Below are 12,265 nucleotides of genomic sequence, written 5' to 3'. Positions count from 1 at the left end.
GCCGCAATCAGCTGTAAATGACTTTCTCCACAGAGCACAAGCAAGTTAAAGCTTCCTGGAGAATGCGGGCATCCCGCTATGTCTCGCATGTTAAGCAGGCGCTCTACCACTTGCGCTAATTCCCCTTTCATTGTTGAGTAGAGACTGCAGATATCATGGAACCCTAGCACCCCCCCAGCCCCACCCCACCCCCCCGTGCTCGTCCTAGGGTCATTTGCATTGATTTATGCTTTTTGAAGGTAATTGACGCTAATCCATTTCCATGCAAGTGGGTCAACTCCGGTCCTGATGGGCACTTATTTGCAAATCAGATGATGTGTTCAGGAGCTATGTCAGTCTTTTCTTAGTGCTTCCAAATCAACGATCATTTCTGACCAAAAGATCTATTCCTCGATCCATCAAAAGGAATAGATCTCACGATTGTGGCTTGTTGGTTTTACTCAGTGTGTTTTTCAGACTGGTTGAATGTATCAAGAAGAGTCTTGCATCCGATTAGTGAGACACAGGAATTCCGTAGTGTTTCATGCTTTCAGTTTTTAAACAAATTTGAATTTGCATATTAGTTGGTCTGCCTTTATAAGACCACCATTTAGACCTCTCACCAGAAGAGCACCTAAAAGATTTCTGAGGAATGAGGACATGAATCCCGCCACATTTTGCATGGAAAGCAAGCCCTTTATAGTTTGACCTAATTTGCCTTCCATATTTGAGTATATACTGAAGAGACTGAAACCCTAAATTTGAATTGCCCTAAATCCAACTGCATTTGTTTTGCCCTATTTGTAAATCAAAGAACCTCAAAGATCCCTACATGAAAACATATTTAGATCATAATGATTCTCCTTTTGTGAAAGGAGGAATTCATATGCTCTGCCCACAAGGCCTTTGTACCTTGTGACGCGCTCATGTGAGATTGAAATTTTACAAAGGCAACACAAGACCAAACGATGACAATAACCTCCACTGATCATGTCAAAGCTTCCTGGAGAAGGCGTGAATGGATCACAACATGCTCAACCAGCTCTTGGATTCGAACACCATCCCCTATGGTTGTAGGGCTCACGATGCAGATATCGCAAAACCCTAAGCCAACTTCAGCTGTACCACCACAGATGTTGATGATTTCCTCCACTGAAATGTGAAGCTAAGGAAGCATTCCTGGAGAATGCAGGCATCGATCCCGCTACCTCTCACTTGCAAAGCGAGCGCTCTACCACTTGAGCTAATTCCCCTTTTTTTCCTTTTGTGAAGGAAGGGAGAATTGATTTCCTCCTTTCACAGCCCTGCGTTACTAATGAGGCTGCAATGTGAGACTGAAATTTTAGCAGCTGTTGTTGAGGACGCGAATTTTTAGCATCAAAACAACAGTTGAGGAGACGAGGTGGCCGAGTGGTTAAGGCGATGGACTGCTAATCCATTGTGCTTTGCACGCATGGGTTCAAATCCCATTCTCGTCGGCTTTCCATCTAAAGCAGTGTTGTCAACACTTGTTTCTGATTCCACTTTGTGCAAATGCATTTTTCAAACAATGCTTATGTGGCAATATTTTTATTTTAGCTTACATTAGGTTCATTAGGGGGATTGAATGTGTCATGAACAATTTGTTTTCTGACTTCAGGGTAATCATGCTCTGAAAGATTACTTTTGCTTTCAGTTTACACCCACCTTTGACTTGTATATTAGCCGCAATCAGCTGTAAATGACTTTCTCCACAGAGCACAAGCAAGTTAAAGCTTCCTGGAGAATGCGGGCATCCCGCTATGTCTCGCATGTTAAGCAGGCGCTCTACCACTTGCGCTAATTCCCCTTTCATTGTTGAGTAGAGACTGCAGATATCATGGAACCCTAGCACCCCCCCAGCCCCACCCCACCCCCCCCGTGCTCGTCCTAGGGTCATTTGCATTGATTTATGCTTTTTGAAGGTAATTGACGCTAATCCATTTCCATGCAAGTGGGTCAACTCCGGTCCTGATGGGCACTTATTTGCAAATCAGATGATGTGTTCAGGAGCTATGTCAGTCTTTTCTTAGTGCTTCCAAATCAACGATCATTTCTGACCAAAAGATCTATTCCTCGATCCATCAAAAGGAATAGATCTCACGATTGTGGCTTGTTGGTTTTACTCAGTGTGTTTTTCAGACTGGTTGAATGTATCAAGAAGAGTCTTGCATCCGATTAGTGAGACACAGGAATTCCGTAGTGTTTCATGCTTTCAGTTTTTAAACAAATTTGAATTTGCATATTAGTTGGTCTGCCTTTATAAGACCACCATTTAGACCTCTCACCAGAAGAGCACCTAAAAGATTTCTGAGGAATGAGGACATGAATCCCGCCACATTTTGCATGGAAAGCAAGCCCTTTATAGTTTGACCTAATTTGCCTTCCATATTTGAGTATATACTGAAGAGACTGAAACCCTAAATTTGAATTGCCCTAAATCCAACTGCATTTGTTTTGCCCTATTTGTAAATCAAAGAACCTCAAAGATCCCTACATGAAAACATATTTAGATCATAATGATTCTCCTTTTGTGAAAGGAGGAATTCATATGCTCTGCCCACAAGGCCTTTGTACCTTGTGACGCGCTCATGTGAGATTGAAATTTTACAAAGGCAACACAAGACCAAACGATGACAATAACCTCCACTGATCATGTCAAAGCTTCCTGGAGAAGGCGTGAATGGATCACAACATGCTCAACCAGCTCTTGGATTCGAACACCATCCCCTATGGTTGTAGGGCTCACGATGCAGATATCGCAAAACCCTAAGCCAACTTCAGCTGTACCACCACAGATGTTGATGATTTCCTCCACTGAAATGTGAAGCTAAGGAAGCATTCCTGGAGAATGCAGGCATCGATCCCACTACCTCTCACTTGCAAAGCGAGCGCTCTACCACTTGAGCTAATTCCCCTTTTTTTCCTTTTGTGAAGGAAGGGAGAATTGATTTCCTCCTTTCACAGCCCTGCGTTACTAATGAGGCTGCAATGTGAGACTGAAATTTTAGCAGCTGTTGTTGAGGACGCGAATTTTTAGCATCAAAACAACAGTTGAGGAGACGAGGTGGCCGAGTGGTTAAGGCGATGGACTGCTAATCCATTGTGCTTTGCACGCATGGGTTCAAATCCCATTCTCGTCGGCTTTCCATCTAAAGCAGTGTTGTCAACACTTGTTTCTGATTCCACTTTGTGCAAATGCATTTTTCAAACAATGCTTATGTGGCAATATTTTTATTTTAGCTTACATTAGGTTCATTAGGGGGATTGAATGTGTCATGAACAATTTGTTTTCTGACTTCAGGGTAATCATGCTCTGAAAGATTACTTTTGCTTTCAGTTTACACCCACCTTTGACTTGTATATTAGCCGCAATCAGCTGTAAATGACTTTCTCCACAGAGCACAAGCAAGTTAAAGCTTCCTGGAGAATGCGGGCATCCCGCTATGTCTCGCATGTTAAGCAGGCGCTCTACCACTTGCGCTAATTCCCCTTTCATTGTTGAGTAGAGACTGCAGATATCATGGAACCCTAGCACCCCCCCAGCCCCACCCCACCCCCCCCCGTGCTCGTCCTAGGGTCATTTGCATTGATTTATGCTTTTTGAAGGTAATTGACGCTAATCCATTTCCATGCAAGTGGGTCAACTCCGGTCCTGATGGGCACTTATTTGCAAATCAGATGATGTGTTCAGGAGCTATGTCAGTCTTTTCTTAGTGCTTCCAAATCAACGATCATTTCTGACCAAAAGATCTATTCCTCGATCCATCAAAAGGAATAGATCTCACGATTGTGGCTTGTTGGTTTTACTCAGTGTGTTTTTCAGACTGGTTGAATGTATCAAGAAGAGTCTTGCATCCGATTAGTGAGACACAGGAATTCCGTAGTGTTTCATGCTTTCAGTTTTTAAACAAATTTGAATTTGCATATTAGTTGGTCTGCCTTTATAAGACCACCATTTAGACCTCTCACCAGAAGAGCACCTAAAAGATTTCTGAGGAATGAGGACATGAATCCCGCCACATTTTGCATGGAAAGCAAGCCCTTTATAGTTTGACCTAATTTGCCTTCCATATTTGAGTATATACTGAAGAGACTGAAACCCTAAATTTGAATTGCCCTAAATCCAACTGCATTTGTTTTGCCCTATTTGTAAATCAAAGAACCTCAAAGATCCCTACATGAAAACATATTTAGATCATAATGATTCTCCTTTTGTGAAAGGAGGAATTCATATGCTCTGCCCACAAGGCCTTTGTACCTTGTGACGCGCTCATGTGAGATTGAAATTTTACAAAGGCAACACAAGACCAAACGATGACAATAACCTCCACTGATCATGTCAAAGCTTCCTGGAGAAGGCGTGAATGGATCACAACATGCTCAACCAGCTCTTGGATTCGAACACCATCCCCTATGGTTGTAGGGCTCACGATGCAGATATCGCAAAACCCTAAGCCAACTTCAGCTGTACCACCACAGATGTTGATGATTTCCTCCACTGAAATGTGAAGCTAAGGAAGCATTCCTGGAGAATGCAGGCATCGATCCCGCTACCTCTCACTTGCAAAGCGAGCGCTCTACCACTTGAGCTAATTCCCCTTTTTTTCCTTTTGTGAAGGAAGGGAGAATTGATTTCCTCCTTTCACAGCCCTGCGTTACTAATGAGGCTGCAATGTGAGACTGAAATTTTAGCAGCTGTTGTTGAGGACGCGAATTTTTAGCATCAAAACAACAGTTGAGGAGACGAGGTGGCCGAGTGGTTAAGGCGATGGACTGCTAATCCATTGTGCTTTGCACGCATGGGTTCAAATCCCATTCTCGTCGGCTTTCCATCTAAAGCAGTGTTGTCAACACTTGTTTCTGATTCCACTTTGTGCAAATGCATTTTTCAAACAATGCTTATGTGGCAATATTTTTATTTTAGCTTACATTAGGTTCATTAGGGGGATTGAATGTGTCATGAACAATTTGTTTTCTGACTTCAGGGTAATCATGCTCTGAAAGATTACTTTTGCTTTCAGTTTACACCCACCTTTGACTTGTATATTAGCCGCAATCAGCTGTAAATGACTTTCTCCACAGAGCACAAGCAAGTTAAAGCTTCCTGGAGAATGCGGGCATCCCGCTATGTCTCGCATGTTAAGCAGGCGCTCTACCACTTGCGCTAATTCCCCTTTCATTGTTGAGTAGAGACTGCAGATATCATGGAACCCTAGCACCCCCCCAGCCCCACCCCACCCCCCCGTGCTCGTCCTAGGGTCATTTGCATTGATTTATGCTTTTTGAAGGTAATTGACGCTAATCCATTTCCATGCAAGTGGGTCAACTCCGGTCCTGATGGGCACTTATTTGCAAATCAGATGATGTGTTCAGGAGCTATGTCAGTCTTTTCTTAGTGCTTCCAAATCAACGATCATTTCTGACCAAAAGATCTATTCCTCGATCCATCAAAAGGAATAGATCTCACGATTGTGGCTTGTTGGTTTTACTCAGTGTGTTTTTCAGACTGGTTGAATGTATCAAGAAGAGTCTTGCATCCGATTAGTGAGACACAGGAATTCCGTAGTGTTTCATGCTTTCAGTTTTTAAACAAATTTGAATTTGCATATTAGTTGGTCTGCCTTTATAAGACCACCATTTAGACCTCTCACCAGAAGAGCACCTAAAAGATTTCTGAGGAATGAGGACATGAATCCCGCCACATTTTGCATGGAAAGCAAGCCCTTTATAGTTTGACCTAATTTGCCTTCCATATTTGAGTATATACTGAAGAGACTGAAACCCTAAATTTGAATTGCCCTAAATCCAACTGCATTTGTTTTGCCCTATTTGTAAATCAAAGAACCTCAAAGATCCCTACATGAAAACATATTTAGATCATAATGATTCTCCTTTTGTGAAAGGAGGAATTCATATGCTCTGCCCACAAGGCCTTTGTACCTTGTGACGCGCTCATGTGAGATTGAAATTTTACAAAGGCAACACAAGACCAAACGATGACAATAACCTCCACTGATCATGTCAAAGCTTCCTGGAGAAGGCGTGAATGGATCACAACATGCTCAACCAGCTCTTGGATTCAAACACCATCCCCTATGGTTGTAGGGCTCACGATGCAGATATCGCAAAACCCTAAGCCAACTTCAGCTGTACCACCACAGATGTTGATGATTTCCTCCACTGAAATGTGAAGCTAAGGAAGGATTCCTGGAGAATGCAGGCATCGATCCCGCTAGTCGATCACATGCAAAGCGAGCGCTCTACCACTTGAGCTAATTCCCCTTTTTTTCCTTTTGTGAAGGAAGGGAGAATTGATTTCCTCCTTTCACAGCCCTGCGTTACTAATGAGGCTGCAATGTGAGACTGAAATTTTAGCAGCTGTTGTTGAGGACGCGAATTTTTAGCATCAAAACAACAGTTGAGGAGACGAGGTGGCCGAGTGGTTAAGGCGATGGACTGCTAATCCATTGTGCTTTGCACGCATGGGTTCAAATCCCATTCTCGTCGGCTTTCCATCTAAAGCAGTGTTGTCAACACTTGTTTCTGATTCCACTTTGTGCAAATGCATTTTTCAAACAATGCTTATGTGGCAATATTTTTATTTTAGCTTACATTAGGTTCATTAGGGGGATTGAATGTGTCATGAACAATTTGTTTTCTGACTTCAGGGTAATCATGCTCTGAAAGATTACTTTTGCTTTCAGTTTACACCCACCTTTGACTTGTATATTAGCCGCAATCAGCTGTAAATGACTTTCTCCACAGAGCACAAGCAAGTTAAAGCTTCCTGGAGAATGCGGGCATCCCGCTATGTCTCGCATGTTAAGCAGGCGCTCTACCACTTGCGCTAATTCCCCTTTCATTGTTGAGTAGAGACTGCAGATATCATGGAACCCTAGCACCCCCCCCAGCCCCACCCCACCCCCCCCGTGCTCGTCCTAGGGTCATTTGCATTGATTTATGCTTTTTGAAGGTAATTGACGCTAATCCATTTCCATGCAAGTGGGTCAACTCCGGTCCTGATGGGCACTTATTTGCAAATCAGATGATGTGTTCAGGAGCTATGTCAGTCTTTTCTTAGTGCTTCCAAATCAACGATCATTTCTGACCAAAAGATCTATTCCTCGATCCATCAAAAGGAATAGATCTCACGATTGTGGCTTGTTGGTTTTACTCAGTGTGTTTTTCAGACTGGTTGAATGTATCAAGAAGAGTCTTGCATCCGATTAGTGAGACACAGGAATTCCGTAGTGTTTCATGCTTTCAGTTTTTAAACAAATTTGAATTTGCATATTAGTTGGTCTGCCTTTATAAGACCACCATTTAGACCTCTCACCAGAAGAGCACCTAAAAGATTTCTGAGGAATGAGGACATGAATCCCGCCACATTTTGCATGGAAAGCAAGCCCTTTATAGTTTGACCTAATTTGCCTTCCATATTTGAGTATATACTGAAGAGACTGAAACCCTAAATTTGAATTGCCCTAAATCCAACTGCATTTGTTTTGCCCTATTTGTAAATCAAAGAACCTCAAAGATCCCTACATGAAAACATATTTAGATCATAATGATTCTCCTTTTGTGAAAGGAGGAATTCATATGCTCTGCCCACAAGGCCTTTGTACCTTGTGACGCGCTCATGTGAGATTGAAATTTTACAAAGGCAACACAAGACCAAACGATGACAATAACCTCCACTGATCATGTCAAAGCTTCCTGGAGAAGGCGTGAATGGATCACAACATGCTCAACCAGCTCTTGGATTCGAACACCATCCCCTATGGTTGTAGGGCTCACGATGCAGATATCGCAAAACCCTAAGCCAACTTCAGCTGTACCACCACAGATGTTGATGATTTCCTCCACTGAAATGTGAAGCTAAGGAAGGATTCCTGGAGAATGCAGGCATCGATCCCGCTACCTCTCACTTGCAAAGCGAGCGCTCTACCACTTGAGCTAATTCCCCTTTTTTTCCTTTTGTGAAGGAAGGGAGAATTGATTTCCTCCTTTCACAGCCCTGCGTTACTAATGAGGCTGCAATGTGAGACTGAAATTTTAGCAGCTGTTGTTGAGGACGCGAATTTTTAGCATCAAAACAACAGTTGAGGAGACGAGGTGGCCGAGTGGTTAAGGCGATGGACTGCTAATCCATTGTGCTTTGCACGCATGGGTTCAAATCCCATTCTCGTCGGCTTTCCATCTAAAGCAGTGTTGTCAACACTTGTTTCTGATTCCACTTTGTGCAAATGCATTTTTCAAACAATGCTTATGTGGCAATATTTTTATTTTAGCTTACATTAGGTTCATTAGGGGGATTGAATGTGTCATGAACAATTTGTTTTCTGACTTCAGGGTAATCATGCTCTGAAAGATTACTTTTGCTTTCAGTTTACACCCACCTTTGACTTGTATATTAGCCGCAATCAGCTGTAAATGACTTTCTCCACAGAGCACAAGCAAGTTAAAGCTTCCTGGAGAATGCGGGCATCCCGCTATGTCTCGCATGTTAAGCAGGCGCTCTACCACTTGCGCTAATTCCCCTTTCATTGTTGAGTAGAGACTGCAGATATCATGGAACCCTAGCACCCCCCCAGCCCCACCCCACCCCCCCGTGCTCGTCCTAGGGTCATTTGCATTGATTTATGCTTTTTGAAGGTAATTGACGCTAATCCATTTCCATGCAAGTGGGTCAACTCCGGTCCTGATGGGCACTTATTTGCAAATCAGATGATGTGTTCAGGAGCTATGTCAGTCTTTTCTTAGTGCTTCCAAATCAACGATCATTTCTGACCAAAAGATCTATTCCTCGATCCATCAAAAGGAATAGATCTCACGATTGTGGCTTGTTGGTTTTACTCAGTGTGTTTTTCAGACTGGTTGAATGTATCAAGAAGAGTCTTGCATCCGATTAGTGAGACACAGGAATTCCGTAGTGTTTCATGCTTTCAGTTTTTAAACAAATTTGAATTTGCATATTAGTTGGTCTGCCTTTATAAGACCACCATTTAGACCTCTCACCAGAAGAGCACCTAAAAGATTTCTGAGGAATGAGGACATGAATCCCGCCACATTTTGCATGGAAAGCAAGCCCTTTATAGTTTGACCTAATTTGCCTTCCATATTTGAGTATATACTGAAGAGACTGAAACCCTAAATTTGAATTGCCCTAAATCCAACTGCATTTGTTTTGCCCTATTTGTAAATCAAAGAACCTCAAAGATCCCTACATGAAAACATATTTAGATCATAATGATTCTCCTTTTGTGAAAGGAGGAATTCATATGCTCTGCCCACAAGGCCTTTGTACCTTGTGACGCGCTCATGTGAGATTGAAATTTTACAAAGGCAACACAAGACCAAACGATGACAATAACCTCCACTGATCATGTCAAAGCTTCCTGGAGAAGGCGTGAATGGATCACAACATGCTCAACCAGCTCTTGGATTCAAACACCATCCCCTATGGTTGTAGGGCTCACGATGCAGATATCGCAAAACCCTAAGCCAACTTCAGCTGTACCACCACAGATGTTGATGATTTCCTCCACTGAAATGTGAAGCTAAGGAAGGATTCCTGGAGAATGCAGGCATCGATCCCGCTACCTCTCACATGCAAAGCGAGCGCTCTACCACTTGAGCTAATTCCCCTTTTTTTCCTTTTGTGAAGGAAGGGAGAATTGATTTCCTCCTTTCACAGCCCTGCGTTACTAATGAGGCTGCAATGTGAGACTGAAATTTTAGCAGCTGTTGTTGAGGACGCGAATTTTTAGCATCAAAACAACAGTTGAGGAGACGAGGTGGCCGAGTGGTTAAGGCGATGGACTGCTAATCCATTGTGCTTTGCACGCATGGGTTCAAATCCCATTCTCGTCGGCTTTCCATCTAAAGCAGTGTTGTCAACACTTGTTTCTGATTCCACTTTGTGCAAATGCATTTTTCAAACAATGCTTATGTGGCAATATTTTTATTTTAGCTTACATTAGGTTCATTAGGGGGATTGAATGTGTCATGAACAATTTGTTTTCTGACTTCAGGGTAATCATGCTCTGAAAGATTACTTTTGCTTTCAGTTTACACCCACCTTTGACTTGTATATTAGCCGCAATCAGCTGTAAATGACTTTCTCCACAGAGCACAAGCAAGTTAAAGCTTCCTGGAGAATGCGGGCATCCCGCTATGTCTCGCATGTTAAGCAGGCGCTCTACCACTTGCGCTAATTCCCCTTTCATTGTTGAGTAGAGACTGCAGATATCATGGAACCCTAGCACCCCCCCAGCCCCACCCCACCCCCCCGTGCTCGTCCTAGGGTCATTTGCATTGATTTATGCTTTTTGAAGGTAATTGACGCTAATCCATTTCCATGCAAGTGGGTCAACTCCGGTCCTGATGGGCACTTATTTGCAAATCAGATGATGTGTTCAGGAGCTATGTCAGTCTTTTCTTAGTGCTTCCAAATCAACGATCATTTCTGACCAAAAGATCTATTCCTCGATCCATCAAAAGGAATAGATCTCACGATTGTGGCTTGTTGGTTTTACTCAGTGTGTTTTTCAGACTGGTTGAATGTATCAAGAAGAGTCTTGCATCCGATTAGTGAGACACAGGAATTCCGTAGTGTTTCATGCTTTCAGTTTTTAAACAAATTTGAATTTGCATATTAGTTGGTCTGCCTTTATAAGACCACCATTTAGACCTCTCACCAGAAGAGCACCTAAAAGATTTCTGAGGAATGAGGACATGAATCCCGCCACATTTTGCATGGAAAGCAAGCCCTTTATAGTTTGACCTAATTTGCCTTCCATATTTGAGTATATACTGAAGAGACTGAAACCCTAAATTTGAATTGCCCTAAATCCAACTGCATTTGTTTTGCCCTATTTGTAAATCAAAGAACCTCAAAGATCCCTACATGAAAACATATTTAGATCATAATGATTCTCCTTTTGTGAAAGGAGGAATTCATATGCTCTGCCCACAAGGCCTTTGTACCTTGTGACGCGCTCATGTGAGATTGAAATTTTACAAAGGCAACACAAGACCAAACGATGACAATAACCTCCACTGATCATGTCAAAGCTTCCTGGAGAAGGCGTGAATGGATCACAACATGCTCAACCAGCTCTTGGATTTGAACACCATCCCCTATGGTTGTAGGGCTCACGATGCAGATATCGCAAAACCCTAAGCCAACTTCAGCTGTACCACCACAGATGTTGATGATTTCCTCCACTGAAATGTGAAGCTAAGGAAGGATTCCTGGAGAATGCAGGCATCGATCCCGCTACCTCTCACATGCAAAGCGAGCGCTCTACCACTTGAGCTAATTCCCCTTTTTTTCCTTTTGTGAAGGAAGGGAGAATTGATTTCCTCCTTTCACAGCCCTGCGTTACTAATGAGGCTGCAATGTGAGACTGAAATTTTAGCAGCTGTTGTTGAGGACGCGAATTTTTAGCATCAAAACAACAGTTGAGGGGACGAGGTGGCCGAGTGGTTAAGGCGATGGACTGCTAATCCATTGTGCTTTGCACGCATGGGTTCAAATCCCATTCTCGTCGGCTTTCCATCTAAAGCAGTGTTGTCAACACTTGTTTCTGATTCCACTTTGTGCAAATGCATTTTTCAAACAATGCTTATGTGGCAATATTTTTATTTTAGCTTACATTAGGTTCATTAGGGGGATTGAATGTGTCATGAACAATTTGTTTTCTGACTTCAGGGTAATCATGCTCTGAAAGATTACTTTTGCTTTCAGTTTACACCCACCTTTGACTTGTATATTAGCCGCAATCAGCTGTAAATGACTTTCTCCACAGAGCACAAGCAAGTTAAAGCTTCCTGGAGAATGCGGGCATCCCGCTATGTCTCGCATGTTAAGCAGGCGCTCTACCACTTGCGCTAATTCCCCTTTCATTGTTGAGTAGAGACTGCAGATATCATGGAACCCTAGCACCCCCCCAGCCCCACCCCACCCCCCCGTGCTCGTCCTAGGGTCATTTGCATTGATTTATGCTTTTTGAAGGTAATTGACGCTAATCCATTTCCATGCAAGTGGGTCAACTCCGGTCCTGATGGGCACTTATTTGCAAATCAGATGATGTGTTCAGGAGCTATGTCAGTCTTTTCTTAGTGCTTCCAAATCAACGATCATTTCTGACCAAAAGATCTATTCCTCGATCCATCAAAAGGAATAGATCTCACGATTGTGGCTTGTTGGTTTTACTCAGTGTGTTTTTCAGACTGGTTGAATGTATCAAGAAGAGTCTTG

At 42.8% G+C, this 12,265-nt stretch overlaps 7 non-coding genes across 7 annotated transcripts; all 7 read left to right on the top strand.

The window, feature by feature from the left end:
• The first annotated feature begins 1,375 nt into the window (after positions 1-1,375).
• Positions 1,376-1,457, top strand: trnas-gcu (transfer RNA serine (anticodon GCU)). The gene has a single exon. It is a non-coding gene; the product is annotated as a tRNA-Ser (tRNA).
• A 1,601-nt stretch (positions 1,458-3,058) lies between these two features.
• trnas-gcu (transfer RNA serine (anticodon GCU)) lies at positions 3,059-3,140 on the top strand. Its single transcript has one exon. It is a non-coding gene; the product is annotated as a tRNA-Ser (tRNA).
• Positions 3,141-4,742: 1,602 nt separating this feature from the next.
• On the top strand, positions 4,743-4,824 carry trnas-gcu (transfer RNA serine (anticodon GCU)). The gene has a single exon. It is a non-coding gene; the product is annotated as a tRNA-Ser (tRNA).
• A 1,601-nt stretch (positions 4,825-6,425) lies between these two features.
• On the top strand, positions 6,426-6,507 carry trnas-gcu (transfer RNA serine (anticodon GCU)). Its single transcript has one exon. It is a non-coding gene; the product is annotated as a tRNA-Ser (tRNA).
• A 1,602-nt stretch (positions 6,508-8,109) lies between these two features.
• Positions 8,110-8,191, top strand: trnas-gcu (transfer RNA serine (anticodon GCU)). The gene has a single exon. It is a non-coding gene; the product is annotated as a tRNA-Ser (tRNA).
• A 1,600-nt stretch (positions 8,192-9,791) lies between these two features.
• trnas-gcu (transfer RNA serine (anticodon GCU)) lies at positions 9,792-9,873 on the top strand. Its single transcript has one exon. It is a non-coding gene; the product is annotated as a tRNA-Ser (tRNA).
• A 1,600-nt stretch (positions 9,874-11,473) lies between these two features.
• trnas-gcu (transfer RNA serine (anticodon GCU)) lies at positions 11,474-11,555 on the top strand. Its single transcript has one exon. It is a non-coding gene; the product is annotated as a tRNA-Ser (tRNA).
• Positions 11,556-12,265: the final 710 nt, after the last annotated feature.

Source organism: Leuresthes tenuis, unplaced genomic scaffold (genome assembly GCF_036924035.1).
Source record: "Leuresthes tenuis unplaced genomic scaffold, fLeuTen1.0.hap1 SCAF_23, whole genome shotgun sequence".
Lineage (NCBI taxonomy): Eukaryota > Metazoa > Chordata > Actinopteri > Atheriniformes > Atherinopsidae > Leuresthes > Leuresthes tenuis.
This window is presented reverse-complemented; position numbering and strand designations above follow the sequence as displayed.